The sequence below is a fragment of the Symsagittifera roscoffensis genome, chromosome 1 (assembly GCF_963678635.1).
Source record: "Symsagittifera roscoffensis chromosome 1, txSymRosc1.1, whole genome shotgun sequence".
NCBI classification, from domain to species: domain Eukaryota; kingdom Metazoa; phylum Xenacoelomorpha; order Acoela; family Convolutidae; genus Symsagittifera; species Symsagittifera roscoffensis.
This window is the reverse complement of record NC_087062.1, coordinates 43,425,173-43,439,341: the sequence shown is the minus strand read 5'-3', so window position 1 is coordinate 43,439,341 and position 14,169 is coordinate 43,425,173. Positions and strand designations below refer to the sequence as shown.

Genomic DNA, 14,169 nt, shown 5'->3' with positions numbered 1-14,169 from the left:
GTGGTCGACTTTCTAATTTAGAAAATGGAAATTAAAAAGCAGATTTCCCAGCGAAATAAAAGTTTTACCTAATGATCCAGTTTTCTGAAATTGGGTTAATTTTAACAAAAAGGTGTCCATTGTAAAATGTTCTACAATTTCAAAGAGCTTTAAGGCCATCTATTTTTTTCTTCGAAATTCATAATTTGAAGATTTTAAAAAAAAACAAGTCGGTTTATTTTTCAGTTTCCTTGCGTTCATTACTCTTTTCCAACTCAGCGGCTGTTAATGTTTTAAAAAGTTTTAGAAATAACTTAGATAAAAAATTTCAAAATTGTAAGGTAATACTTTACGGTGTAGTGCTGTCTATGTAATCCCGTGGTATGCAAATCTGGCTTTTTTAAATAAAAGTTAAGCTTCCGCGATTTGAAGTTCGAATTATTTTCTCAACACCTCTCAGTAAACTGTAGATTTTTCAAACAAAATTGATTGGCATTTAATAAATTTTTGTTTTGAAATACATGTTGAATGGCAGTTACTAGGTACATGATTGATTAGCCGATGAAAATGATATATGTGCGGGCTAATGAGAAAGAATAATCATTTTAATTGATGAATTTAATTCAAAAAACTTTCCAGCTCAAAACTTTTTTGAAAAAGTATGGAAAGTTTTATGATGTCGTCCTTTTCAGCGTATTTTTTCTAGAGGTAAAAACACAAGACTGTGATTCACAGTATGACCATGTTCGTTAAAAAACCAAATAATAACTTAATCAATCAACCAATTTATAAAAAAAAAAACGAAAAATGAAAAACCAAAAAATATGCCCTCAGTCTAGTCTTACGGTTGCATTGAATATAGTATATAGTTGGTTTTTGTAGATTCTTAGGGCGCACGTTCAACAAGTTTTTTTCATAATATTATGAAAACATATATTATATATATATATATATATATATATATATATATATATATATATATATATATATATATATATTTTGGTTAAAACCAATAGTTTATACCCTTCGATAGACTGCTTGCCGGCGTTTTGGTGTTCTCTGACGATGGGATATTATAATTTTCGTAACTTGAAGAAAGTTGTCGCCTTCTTATAAACTAAATCCTAGGTAAACATTATTTACTTTTGCGAATTGTACTTAAGGTCGAAACTATTGGCTTAAACGAGCGGTTTTTCGTCAAAAAGAATGCGAAAAAATGGGATTGTCTAAGTGTTAAGAATTGTGAAAATCAATGCCTGTCTCGCGTTTTTTATAGAAAATTTTTTAAATTTCACTTTCGATACGAAGTCATGTATATAGAAATTCATAATAATTACTCTTGCGCCCTTGTGATAAGAAAGGGTATTGCATTCGGGTACTAGACTTTTTTCCCGTAAATAATTTGTTTAAAGAATGATCAGAATTAGAAATGATAATTTTGAGCTCAGTTCATAATTTTCATCAAATTTTTACCTTTCCGGGCAGTCTTGGTCTGGAGGTTACAAATACGTCTGAGTCGGCAAAGGTACTGGGTTCGAATCTGAAATAACCTGTTTGTTTTTAACAGGCAACAATCCGTTTCAAAAAAATGTCGGCTGATTATTTGTCTGTGTTGGCCGTTTAGTTGCCACTTGGTAGAATTTTTTCGCTGTTTGCAATAAACACTAGTTGCGTTAAGAAATCTGATTTATTTCTGCTAATAGTAATTTTACTAGCCTTGAACTCGTATTTTTGTTTTTTTTTGCTTTAAAAATTATTCTGCTCCGAATGATTTCAGCTTATATTTTATCGGCCTAGTGAACTAATTGTGAATTTTCCTAAGGGGAATCTAATATTTTTCTCACCTCTGGATTGCACCAAATGCTAAAAATTTTAAAAGAAACAATGGTTCAAAGTTTTCATGACAAAAATCGAAACTCATAGTGCGTCTTTTGAAAAGCGAAAAAATTGCGTGTGTGTGTGTAATTTGAGGGTGAGGGGGTTTTAATAACTTTTTACAAGTCTTAATTTATTGAGTTATTTTTTCGGTTTTTGTGTTTTTTTTTCCTTTCCTTTTTTTCCGCTGAATAGGTTTCGGCTTACACTAAATCTGCTTAATGGCCTTAAATTGCGTCTTTTGACGAGAAAAAAGTCTGCGTGTGCGTGTCTGTGATTAGAGGGCGAGGGGACTTAATAACCTTTATTATTCCTGAATTTTTGTCGGCTTCATAGATTTCGCCCTATTATATCGGCATTTTGGCTTCATATTGTTTCCTATGGTAATTTATTTTTTTGCGTGTGTTTATCAGGAGGAGGGGGGGGCGTATAAGTTTTGAGGAGCTAGATTACTTTTTATAAGTTTTAAGGCTTGTTGATTTTTTTCGGCTTAAATGGTTTCTGCTGAAGTTTGTTCGGCTTTGTAACCGCTTGGTAAGTTTTCTCTCGATGCGTATTTCACATTATATTGTCTGGCATCTTCTGGTTCCTAAACTAGCCTGATTCATTTTGATCTATTTATTTTTGCCGACACTTTCATTTTTTTCTGACTTAGCGGCTTTCTTCATTTGTATCGCAAGTGGTGCGAAGCTCAGCTTCGCTTCTGTGTATGAATGTATTATCTTATAATTAAATCAGTTCTGAAATCGCAAATAGTGCGACTTGACGCTTTGCGTACGGACAATTTTTTTTCTGTGAGTCAGAACCCAAAAACATAAACTTTTTTAGCTGCAATTGGAGAAAAATTAAGCGCAGTAGCCATCCCTAGGCGCTGAAAATGGCCACTTAACCTGAAAAAAACTGATAAGAACAAACTGAGGTTCGCAAACACACCTCTGAGCTATATCTGGTACACAGTTTTGAATTTATGCAATTTGTGGGGGGGGGGTGGTATTTAACAGATAATGCGTATTTAGTGCAATGAACTTTGAATAGAGTTCATGCACATTTAGTCCAATGAACTTCTGAATGGAGTTAGCTTGAAGCACCGCTCCATGGGTTTTGATATTTTAAGATTTTGGGAAATAAATAAAATGGGAAAAATGTCAAATTGTAATTTAAAATGGGAAAACGTCAAACTTAGTCGACTGGCTCTAAGGGAAATCTAATATTTTTGCTCACCTCTGGATTGCACCAAATGCTAAAAATCTTAAAAGAAACAATGGTTCAAAGTTTTCATGACAAAAATCGAAACTCATAGTGCGTCTTTTGAAAAGCGAAAAAATTGCGTGTGTGTGTAATTTGAGGGTGAGGTGGTTTTAATAACTTTTTACAAGTCTTAATTAATTGAGTTCTTTTTTCGTTTTTTGTGTTTTTTTTCCTTTCCTTTTTTTCCGCTGAATAGGTTTCGGCTTACACTAAATCTGCTTAATGGCCTTAAATTGCGTCTTTCGACGAGAAAAAAAGTCTGCGTGTGCGTGTCTGTGATTAGAGGGCGAGCGGACTTAATAACCTTTATTATTCCTGAATTTTTGTCGGCTTCATAGATTTCGCCCTATTATATCGGCATTTTGGCTTCATATTGTTTCCTATGGTAATTTATTTTTTTTTGCGTGTGTTTATCAGGAGAAGGGGGGGCGTATAAGTTTTGAGGAGCTAGATTACTTTTTATAAGTTTTAAGGCTTGTTGATTTTTTTCGACTTAAATGGTTTCCGCTGAAGTTTGTTCGGCTTTGTAACCGCTTGGTAAGTTTTCTCTCGATGCGTATTTCACATTATATTGTCTGGCATCTTCTGGTTCCTAAACTAGCCTGATTCTTTTTGATCTATTTATTTTTGCCGACACTCTCATTTTTTTCTGACTTAGCGGCTTTCTTCATTTGTATCGCAAGTGGTGCGAAGCTCAGCTTCGCTTCTGTGTATGAATGTATTATCTTATAATTAAATCAGTTCTGAAATCGCAAATAGTGCGACTTGACGCTTTGCGTACGGACAATTTTTTTTCTGTGAGTCAGAACCCAAAAACATAAACTTTTTTAGCTGCAATTGGAGAAAAATTAAGCGCAGTAGCCATCCCTAGGCGCTGAAAATGGCCACTTAACCTGAAAAAAACTGATAAGAACAAACTGAGGTTCGCAAACACACCTCTGAGCTATATCTGGTACACAGTTTTGAATTTATGCAATTTGTGGGGGGGGTGGTATTTAACAGATAATGCGTATTTAGTGCAATGAACTTTGAATAGAGTTCATGCACATTTAGTCCAATGAACTTCTGAATGGAGTTAGCTTGAAGCACCGCTCCATGGGTTTTGATATTTTAAGATTTTGGGAAATAAATAAAATAGGAAAAATGTCAAATTGTAATTTAAAATGGGAAAACGTCAAACTTAGTCGACTGGCTCTAAGGGACATCTAATATTTTTGCTCACCTCTGGATTGCACCAAATGCTAAAAATCTTAAAAGAAACAATGGTTCAAAGTTTTCATGACAAAAATCGAAACTCATAGTGCGTCTTTTGAAAAGCGAAAAAATTGCGTGTGTGTGTAATTTGAGGGTGAGGGGGTTTTAATAAGTTTTTACAAGTCTTAATTTATTGAGTTATTTTTTCGTTTTTTGTGTTTTTTTTCCTTTCCTTTTTTTCCGCTGAATAGGTTTCGGCTTACACTAAATCTGCTTAATGGCCTTAAATTGCGTCTTTTGACGAGAAAAAAAGTCTGCGTGTGCGTGTCTGTGATTAGAGGGCGAGGGGACTTAATAACCTTTATTATTCCTGAATTTTTGTCGGCTTCATAGATTTCGCCCTATTATATCGGCATTTTGGCTTCATATTGTTTCCTATGGTAATTTATTTTTTTTTGCGTGTGTTTATCAGGAGAAGGGGGGGGGGGCGTATAAGTTTTGAGGAGCTAGATTACTTTTTATATGTTTTAAGGCTTGTTGATTTTTTTCGACTTAAATGGTTTCCGCTGAAGTTTGTTCGGCTTTGTAACCGCTTGGTAAGTTTTCTCTCGATGCGTATTTCACATTATATCGTCTGGCATCTTCTGGTTCCTAAACTAGCCTGATTCTTTTTGATCTATTTATTTTTGCCGACACTTTCATTTTTTTCTGACTTAGCGGCTTTCTTCATTTGTATCGCAAGTGGTGCGAAGCTCAGCTTCGCTTCTGTGTATGAATGTATTATCTTATAATTAAATCAGTTCTGAAATCGCAAATAGTGCGACTTGACGCTTTGCGTACGGACAATTTTTTTTCTGTGAGTCAGAACCCAAAAACATAAACTTTTTTAGCTGCAATTGGAGAAAAATTAAGCGCAGTAGCCATCCCTACGCGCTGAAAATGGCCACTTAACCTGAAAAAAACTGATAAGAACAAACTGAGGTTCGCAAACACACCTCTGAGCTATATCTGGTACATAGTTTGGAATTTAAGCAATTTGTGGGGGGGGGGGGTGGTATTTAACAGATAATGCGTATTTAGTGCAATGAACTTTGAATAGAGTTCATGCACATTTAGTCCAATGAACTTCTGAATGGAGTTAGCTTGAAGCACCGCTCCATGGGTTTTGATATTTTAAGATTTTGGGAAATAAATAAAATGGGAAAAATGTCAAATTGTAATTTAAAATGGGAAAACGTCAAACTTAGTCGACTGGCTCTGAAAAATTAAATACTTATCTAATTATGCCGATAAATGACTCTTATTTTTTTGAAAGAAAAAAATGGGTGTGGCGGATTCTGCTTCCTTGTTGTTTTAGACAGCGAATTCTGCTACAAATCGGAGGGGCAATATTAACTGCTAGGTCGTGGAATCTGCACCATTGGAAGGTCATGCAATCTGCATAGTAATGGTGAGAGGAAATGTGGGAAAATATAAGGAACTACAAATATTTGATAGAAAGCATATTTTAGGAAAAGTTGGAATAAAACTCCGGGAAAATTGAACATGCCTGCGATAAGGTTTGAGTCAGTAAAGAGTGACAAGAAATAATTCTGAACTGGGTTGCATGATAAAAATGGACCGAAGTCTGTGATGCGATGTACTGCGGAGCTCTAAACAGAAGTGATAGCAGTGCTGCGTTTTGGCAAAGGAGACATCAATTCCACGAAACAAAATCGAATAGAAGCAAGGATAGCCAGTTACTGAGTTACCAAAGATTGTTCCGACCTGTGATAGGGGATGAAATTGTGTAACTCAATTTGAAAACAATTGTTTAGTTCAAAGCGTTAATTTAATCTTTGAAGCTAAGTTGTCTTTTCTGTTTTCTCGGTTCTGCGAACCAGCTCATAAGAACGTATCTTCAGTACGCAGAGCTTAGACTAAAAACTGAATCAACTTGATGGTCAACACCAAGTGACCTTGATACTAAGTTAATAACAATATAACAGCATAATTACAAATAACATTTTGAGTCCCAAGGTCAGTGTGCAGCAATATCACAATGGCTACTGCACTTGCAGTAAGTGCTGTACCACACTCCCCTTGGGTTAAACAAATTTTATATATTACACTTATAAAATTTAATAAATAAATATGAGTTTTATACTCAGTTTTAATGAGTTTTGCAGAACAATTTGTTTTAGGCTGTCTTTCCTAGCCTTTCTCTTATTTGTCCGGAATATCGTCTTCTACATTTAGAGGAACACGCCACGATGCCTTTCAACTTTTCGAAATGTCCAATGCTTCACTGCCGATTGTTCGTCTGATCAAGTGTTTTTCAAGTAGGCCCAAGTTTGTCTCCTCCGGTGTGTTCACGTCTGATCGAAAATTTGCCAGTTTTATTCGATACGCCTCGAGAGCTGCTTTGTTGAGATCTATCAAATCCTGATTAGAGCTGACCAACCTGACTGAATGCTTACATGGATTCCCATGCCTGCTTGGTCTTTTTTTCTTGGTGGTCCGTTCACTTCGCCGTACTGTAACGTCGCTGTCACCGGATTAATCTAAAAACCCTGGGGGAGCGTTGATGTTGAATTCACTCTCTCTATCTGTAGATTTTAAAATGTTCTCCGCTGCTTTCTGAACCCCTCTCATTAATACTTGGTCCGCTAATTTGTTCCATTCGTTGGAAGTTAAATCTCGGCTCTGAAACGTTTCTCATATCTTTTCTGCTGATCTGTTTCTTGTGATGACTTTGCTGTCCTCATTTGTTTTCTTTGGCGTAGACGTGCTGGGAGTGACTGTCTCTGCAGTGGATGACGATAATCCTTTATCTTTTGTGTTGGGTTGATTTGCCTCGAGAGCTGTTGCTGCAGCTTTTTGCCTTCTTGCTTCCTGACACGTTTGTTTCTTGTTACTTTATTTGGTTCCTTTAGGTACCACACTTGTCGAGTTTTCTACCACCGGTCCCGCATTGCTTGGTTTAGCCCTTTTTATTGAAAAATTGAAACCCCCGTTCATCTCCGTATCCTTCGAAGTGATGTTGAAATCGCTATCTTGGAATAGCGTTGCGGCATTCGTCGATTTTGCTGGTGAATCAGGTATTGCGTTTGAGTCTCTATTTGCTGATTGTTTGTCATTTGCTTTTTTCTTGGATTTAGTTTTAGGCTCGTCTCCGTGTGGACTTCTACTTGCGTTTCCTTTCTTTGAATTCTTTTCTTTTTGCTCGCTTGTGTCAATTTTTGATTTTGCTATATCGCTTTTTCTATATACTGCACCAGCAGCCGTTTTCACTGTGTGCGGCGTCTCTCACTTTTCTTTACCCTTTAATGGGTTTGTAAGCGCTTTCCCACTCTTCATATTGTCATCCTTTCTCAACGGGTTTGGTGACCCTGCTAGTTCGAGTCCGGCCTCCTGGGGTTTATCTTCGATGAAACCATATTGCCACGAATACAGAAGCTCCTTCTGTAATTCCGGATTGATCGTACTGGTTTCGTCGACCACTCTCCTCAGATCATTGGCGGAGTTGTCCCTTCTTGGCTCATTCCACCTTGCATTTGCTTCTAATAGCGTTTTTAGCGCTCTCGCCGATTCCATTTCTGTTTTGAACAGTGGGCTCACTTACCGACTGCTTTTTGACAATCTTCACGTTATCTCTCGACTGATCGATTTTCTTCTTTAGCTGCGTGGCCGTTAATGCTGAGCGCCCCAGATGTTCTTTAACTAAACGATCAGAATTTTTAATAAACGAATCCCTCAGGATTTCAAACTAAGTTTTCGGGAGACGTCCGAAGTGCCCTTCAAATGGCGAACATTGTATCGTTTTTTGTTTGCTTCACTTAAGATCTCGCATTATTGTGGTCAGTGCAAGTTTTATTGATGAAACATTCTTGTCCAACAACATAACCCCAACCTTCGCTTGATCGTTTGAATTGTTCGTTCAACTAGGCCACACCCTCTGTGGTCCCCTACGGACAGAATTCTTGTTCAATGTTATGTTCAGTACAAAATTTTTTCATCATTTTGCCTTTGAAGCCCGAGAATTGATCGGTTCTTACGGATTCTGGGACCCCCTGTGTGTCAATATATGTTCAAAGAAATTTCACTGATGATTCACCCCCAGTCGACTTAGTAATTTTTACCGACGGAAACTTCGAATATCTATCTTGCCTTTAGTATCCTCTAACGGTCCCGCATAGTCTAATTGAAGTTCTTGACCCGGCTGCGAGAGCAGCGGAAGTGGTTTTGATGCGTTTTTTGGTATAATATATTTAGCATTCTTACCGGAGCGAGTACAACTTCTACACTCCTCCGCCATATTCACAATGTCTTTGTGCATATGTGGCCACCACAGGTATTTGGACACATCTATCATCGCCTCCTGTCCTGGGTGGCCGCGGTGTATTCTCTTTAATACTGCGGGAAGCAATAGTCCTGGCACCGCCAGTCTTCCGTCTACTACGATGCAATCGTCTACTACTGTCATCTGATGCCATAAAGAAGTCGTGTAATACCCCATTAGCTCGAAAATGTGCGGATCTTTTCGCTCTATGACCCTCCGCAACCTGTCCATCCACGTATCCTCTGTGGTGAGTTCTGCTAGAAGATTTCTATCGAACAGTTTCGAAAGACTGAGCAAGTTATTTTCTTCTCGATTTTCTGCTTGTCTGAATTCTTGCTGTCGTGACTTTGTCTCCCTTCCAGCAACTAGGCTCACTTCTGGGCTTTCTGAGGTCGTATCGGCTGTAAGGTCTACTTCGATGATTTTTGAGTCGTTCACACTCGTGTAATCTCTTTGGGGGCTGATCAACTCCGTCGACGCTTCTAATTGTAACATATTTTCCGGTTTCTCTCTGTCAGTTCTTTCGGATCCCACTAGATCCCAAAATGACATTAATTTCCTTGATTCCTCCTCTGACGATGTTGGTTGATTTCTGTCCTTTCGTTTTTTCGGTGTCATTTTCCACTCGACTTGCGGTACGTCAGAGTCTGAACTCGCACTCTCGTTTCCTGCTGCTCCCCTATGTACTGTTCTCGTTCTTTGAAATGTTGTTTCTGTTATTTGTTCCAGCAGTTCATTTCGTCTACTTTCCTCATTCTCAAGTTTAACTGTCTTCTTTAACTTTTTCTCCATTTCTTTCTTAAATTTTTTCTCCAGTTTCGCTTCGATATTTTTCTCTTTTTCGTTGCTTTTAATATCAACCGACTGTATAGCAACCGTGCGATGACGTGTTCAGTGTTTCATCCAGTGCGCTTCTTTCTTGAGAATGTTCTAGATTATTTTCATCATTAATGAAAGTATTTGTATCAACTAGCCGACTGTTTAAACAGTCGAGTGCTTCGTGAAATTGATCGATCGATGCGACCACAAACTTTTCATCCAATTATGACACAGGCCACGGTTCCCCAATCCGGTCTCTGTACAAATAATCTTGTGAGTCTAGATTGATACGTTTTATTAGATTTGTGCTCCCCTAGTGCTGATGTGAGTGCCTTGTGGTCTCTTGCTAGGGTAAATTTTTTTCATAATAATTAATGTTTGAATCGATTAACTGACCAGACCACTGCAAGCAGTTCAAGCTCATTTGTTGAATACTTCTTTTCTTGAGCCTTAAGATTACGTGATGCAAATGCAATTGGTACCCAGTCGTCCCCATTAATCGATTGTTCTAAGGTTGGTCCGAGCCCGCTATGGCTCGCATCGCATTTTACCCGAGTCTCTTTGAGAGGATCGTAGTAATTAATTTGTGCGATCCTTGCCACCGCCTTTTTAATCTCTTCGAAATCTTAGGGAGTGTTTCCCCCCCCACTTGAATTTTTTTACGGGCAATTTATTTTTCTTCATTTTCTTCTTCACATTCTCTTCTCTGAGCAATGGTCTAAGTTGATCAGTTAGACTTGCTGCGTTAGGAATGAATTTAGATTAGTGGTTGATACTACCCATAAACGATCTTAACTGCTTAAGCGACTTTGGGTGTTGTAGTTTAAGAATTGCTTCCGTTTTTGTAACTTTAGGTGTTATCCCTTTCGGTGTAAGTTTATGGCCTAACCATTTGACTTCCGACTGAAATAACTCACATTTTACTAGTTTTAATGCCAGATTTTCATCATCTAGTTTTTTCAGTACAATTAGTACCAGTTTTTCGTGTTCTGTTTTCTCTCCCTTAGAGACAATCAGAATGTCGTCCAGAAAGCACATGTGTTTTTAGCATGGTTTAAGGTACGATCCCTTGCTTTTTGGAATTCCCGAGGGCATATCTGCCAGCCCATAGAACCCTGTCAGAAAAATTTCCCGTAGCTTGACCGCCAACTATGTTAAAGTTACATTGTTTAGCTGTTTCAGCAGTTAATCGAAGCTGACTGTACGCGTACTTCAAATCAAGTACCGTGAAAAACAGTGTACCTTGTGTTTTAGCCGTTACTATCTGACTCACCCCATCTAATAATTCGTCAACATTGGGCATTTGATATTTATTCTTGTACAATTGTCTATTTATCGGTTTTGCATCTAATGCCAACTTGATAGAGTCGCCTTTTTCAACTGTTATTACAATTGGAGCAATAAAACAGTCGCTTGTGCATTTTCTAATTTTGTTATATGACCTTCTGACAACAATTTATCAAGTTCGTCTTGCACTTTCCCTTGAATATGAATAGGTCTTCTTCTACCTTTTTCCTGAATTGGACATAACGGGTATTTGAATTTCGTGTTGACTACATGATTTTTTGACTCTCTCTGACGGTCAAATAGTGATGGAAATTTTTGTATAAAATTGTTGCTTCATACCTTCTGACTGCTCGCTCAGTAGCACGTCAAACCTGGATCTATTAGTAGAGGCTGATTTCATGATATATGGATCCCCATTTTCCCCTGTAAATCTAGACCCAGAATACATCTTGCTCGTCTTTCTGTAACCAGCAAGGATGCATCCGGAACTTCCCAACCCTCCGAAAGGATATTCGCACGTAATGCTCCCAAAATCTGAATTGGGTGTTTATTGTAATCCACAAACTGCATAGTCAAATTCAGTTTTTCGGCAGGAATGAATGTGATCTCGGATGATCCATCCAATGATTGTTTTGCTGTTGTCCAATTTAAGAACGATACTGAACTTCCTGTATCAATCGTCATATTGATGATTTGGTTCTTGACTCGAACTAGCGCTTTCAATGCTTTTATTTGATACGATCCTGGGTCTCGCCTGATATCGATTTGTTTGATATCTTGAGTAGTACTAATCTTGTTATCGTTGATTTTTGATTTCGTTTTTCCTAGGCCCCTTCTTTAGTGGTCTCTCTGCTCTTGATTCTACCATCATTATCTCGAACTCGTCACATGAATCAAAACTTTGAATTAAATTGCATTCTTCCGCTGAACTAGATTTGTCTTCCCCGATCTCCTTCACTTGATTTGAGCGACACATTTTTGCAAAATGATTCGTTTTTTTACAATTCTTACAAGTTTTCCCCAATGATGGACTGTTTTTCAAATGGCCGGAACCGAATGATTTTCCACATCGTGTGCATGGCTTCTGTTCGGAACGAGGATTTGTACTTTTATTGTCATTTCATCTTTTCTGAGATTGGCTTTTGTTCTGTCTTCGATAGTTTGAATTTTTATTACAAACTGCCATTATAGGTTCTTGTTTTATTTTAATCTGTGTCTCCCGCAATTGGCCTACTCCTGTGCTTCCATTCCCTGATTTCTGAAACGCTTGGTTGGTTTGCTTACTCTGCTCAAATTTTATAGCTCGTTTGAGTACTTCGTCTGGCGTGAAAGTTTCAAATGTCAAAGTATCTTGTAAAACTTTATTTTTCATTCTAGATATGAATAAATCTCGAACCAATTCTTCCGATACAGCGCCCAGTTCGGCCGTAGCTGCTTGTGCAGTTAATGCCGCGTGAAACGATTCTAGCGTCTCCCCTGTCTCCTGGGCTCTGGTGTACAGTCTATATCGTTCATACGTAATGCTTCGTGTTTTTCCGAATGATGTTTTGGCCAATGCCACCATTTCTTTAAATTTCAGTTTTGAAACTTCCGCATGTGGGTTTTTCTGCACAAATTTCTTTTCCCCCTCGGTACCAAGTGCCAAGAATAGAGGAGACGTAAGGCGTTTTTGAACCTCATGAATAAAACACATTATGTCCGACCTAAGGACCACGTTCCCTTCTTTCTTGGTTCTCAAGTATTATTTTGTCTCTTCTTAGTCTATCTCTTGCTTCTCGGTCCGTTACTCCCTTTGAATTTTCGGCCTCTCCCGGAGTTTCTGGACGAGGCATCGGCTCATCAGTAACTTCTTTTGGATCTTCAAGTATTATCTCAGGATTCACATTTTCTTTTACCGTCACTGCTAGCATAAATTGATCCAACCAAACTTGAAAATATCACGGTGGGTCCGAACTAGCTGACGTCCAGAACACTGGGATACCCATGTCCGTTCGATTATCCTGTGCCATAAATCCTGCTGACTGTGCCATGTGAAAGTTGATGAAACTGTAACTCAATTTGAATTTGAAAACAATTGTTTAGTTCAAAGCGTTAATTTAATCTTTGAAGCTAAGTTGTCTTTTCTGTTTTCTCGGTTCCGCGAACCAGCTCATAAGAACGTATCTTTAGTACGCAGAGCTTAGACTAAAAACTGAATCAACTTGATGGTCAACACCAAGTGACCTTGATAGCCAGATGGGTTTTCCGGTCAGCCATGCTATGTATTAGGACTAGATATAGAGTCCACAATGTTTTAAATTAGGGGCACCATTGATAACGTTTTATGATTTGTGTAATGGTAAGAAAATTAAAACTTTTCTGCTTTTTGTGTGAAAATTTCAAGTTTTTGCGAAAAAATTTGGCACGCGTTATCTTCTTGATCAAAATTAACGGTTAATTACGTGTACAGTGCACTACTGTTTGATACACAGTTTTAACAACATCGAGGCATATATAATATATATAAATATATATATATATATATATATATATATATATATATATATATATATATTTATTTAATTTATTTTATTTATATAAATATATTGCACGCATATATATGCGACGACAAAAAACGACAAGGAAGTGAAAACATTCCTAAAAAGACAAAAGTGAATTGACTTAAAATCATGAAAACAGAAACTTTGAATTAATATTTTTGGCAGTTGTTAACGGCTCTTGAAACAAAACAATAAAACTAAATAAATTAAAAAAACTTGAGATAAAACAGATTCCTTACATTTTGAGTTTACATGGCACTCATTTTTTCTACGAGCCTTTAATCTGGTAGAAAGATTCCCTGCCCTACATCAAAAGAATTTGACTGGGAGTTTTTTTGCAATAGCAAAACGTTGAAAAAAAGTGTGTTTTTTTGGTTGGTTACTGTTTTCCCCCGATTAACTTAGAAGTTAACGTCCTCATCACGTCAAACGTTCGGTTTACTGATGTAACGTTTCACGTCCTCATTACGTGAAAAATAGTTTTTTTCTCTCTCTACTATCAGGGAGACATGTACAAAAATCTACAATTCTGATATTTTATTTGTTTCTAATATTTGAAATTATTAGTTTCCAATATTTGGTTTCTCTGGTCATCCTAATTTGAGATTTAGATAGAAACAAAACATAGCCACGGCAGAGCCAATCAACACCACAACAACATTCGACAGCTCAACAACAGCATAAACAACTCCGAACAACACAATCAAACTGGCTTTCAACGACAGAATGCCTAGGAAAAGTACACCCGGACAATGCAATTTTCTAGTCAAACGACTAAAACGATTCCTCAGCCGAATTGCCATAGCCATTGCAGAAGAAGAAACCGACTTTGAACTGGCAGAATTCAAAACAGAAACTTCTTCTTTCTTAAAGCAGCTTGAGGAATCGACCACTTACTTCATCGAC

The 14,169-nt window shown here is 37.4% G+C and overlaps 1 protein-coding gene across 2 annotated transcripts in view; it reads right to left on the bottom strand.

Annotated features, from left to right (window-relative positions):
* The window catches only part of LOC134844800 (inhibitor of nuclear factor kappa-B kinase subunit epsilon-like), a 572,416-nt gene that overhangs the window by 188,487 nt on the left and 369,760 nt on the right, over positions 1–14,169 (bottom strand). The window lies entirely within an intron of this gene.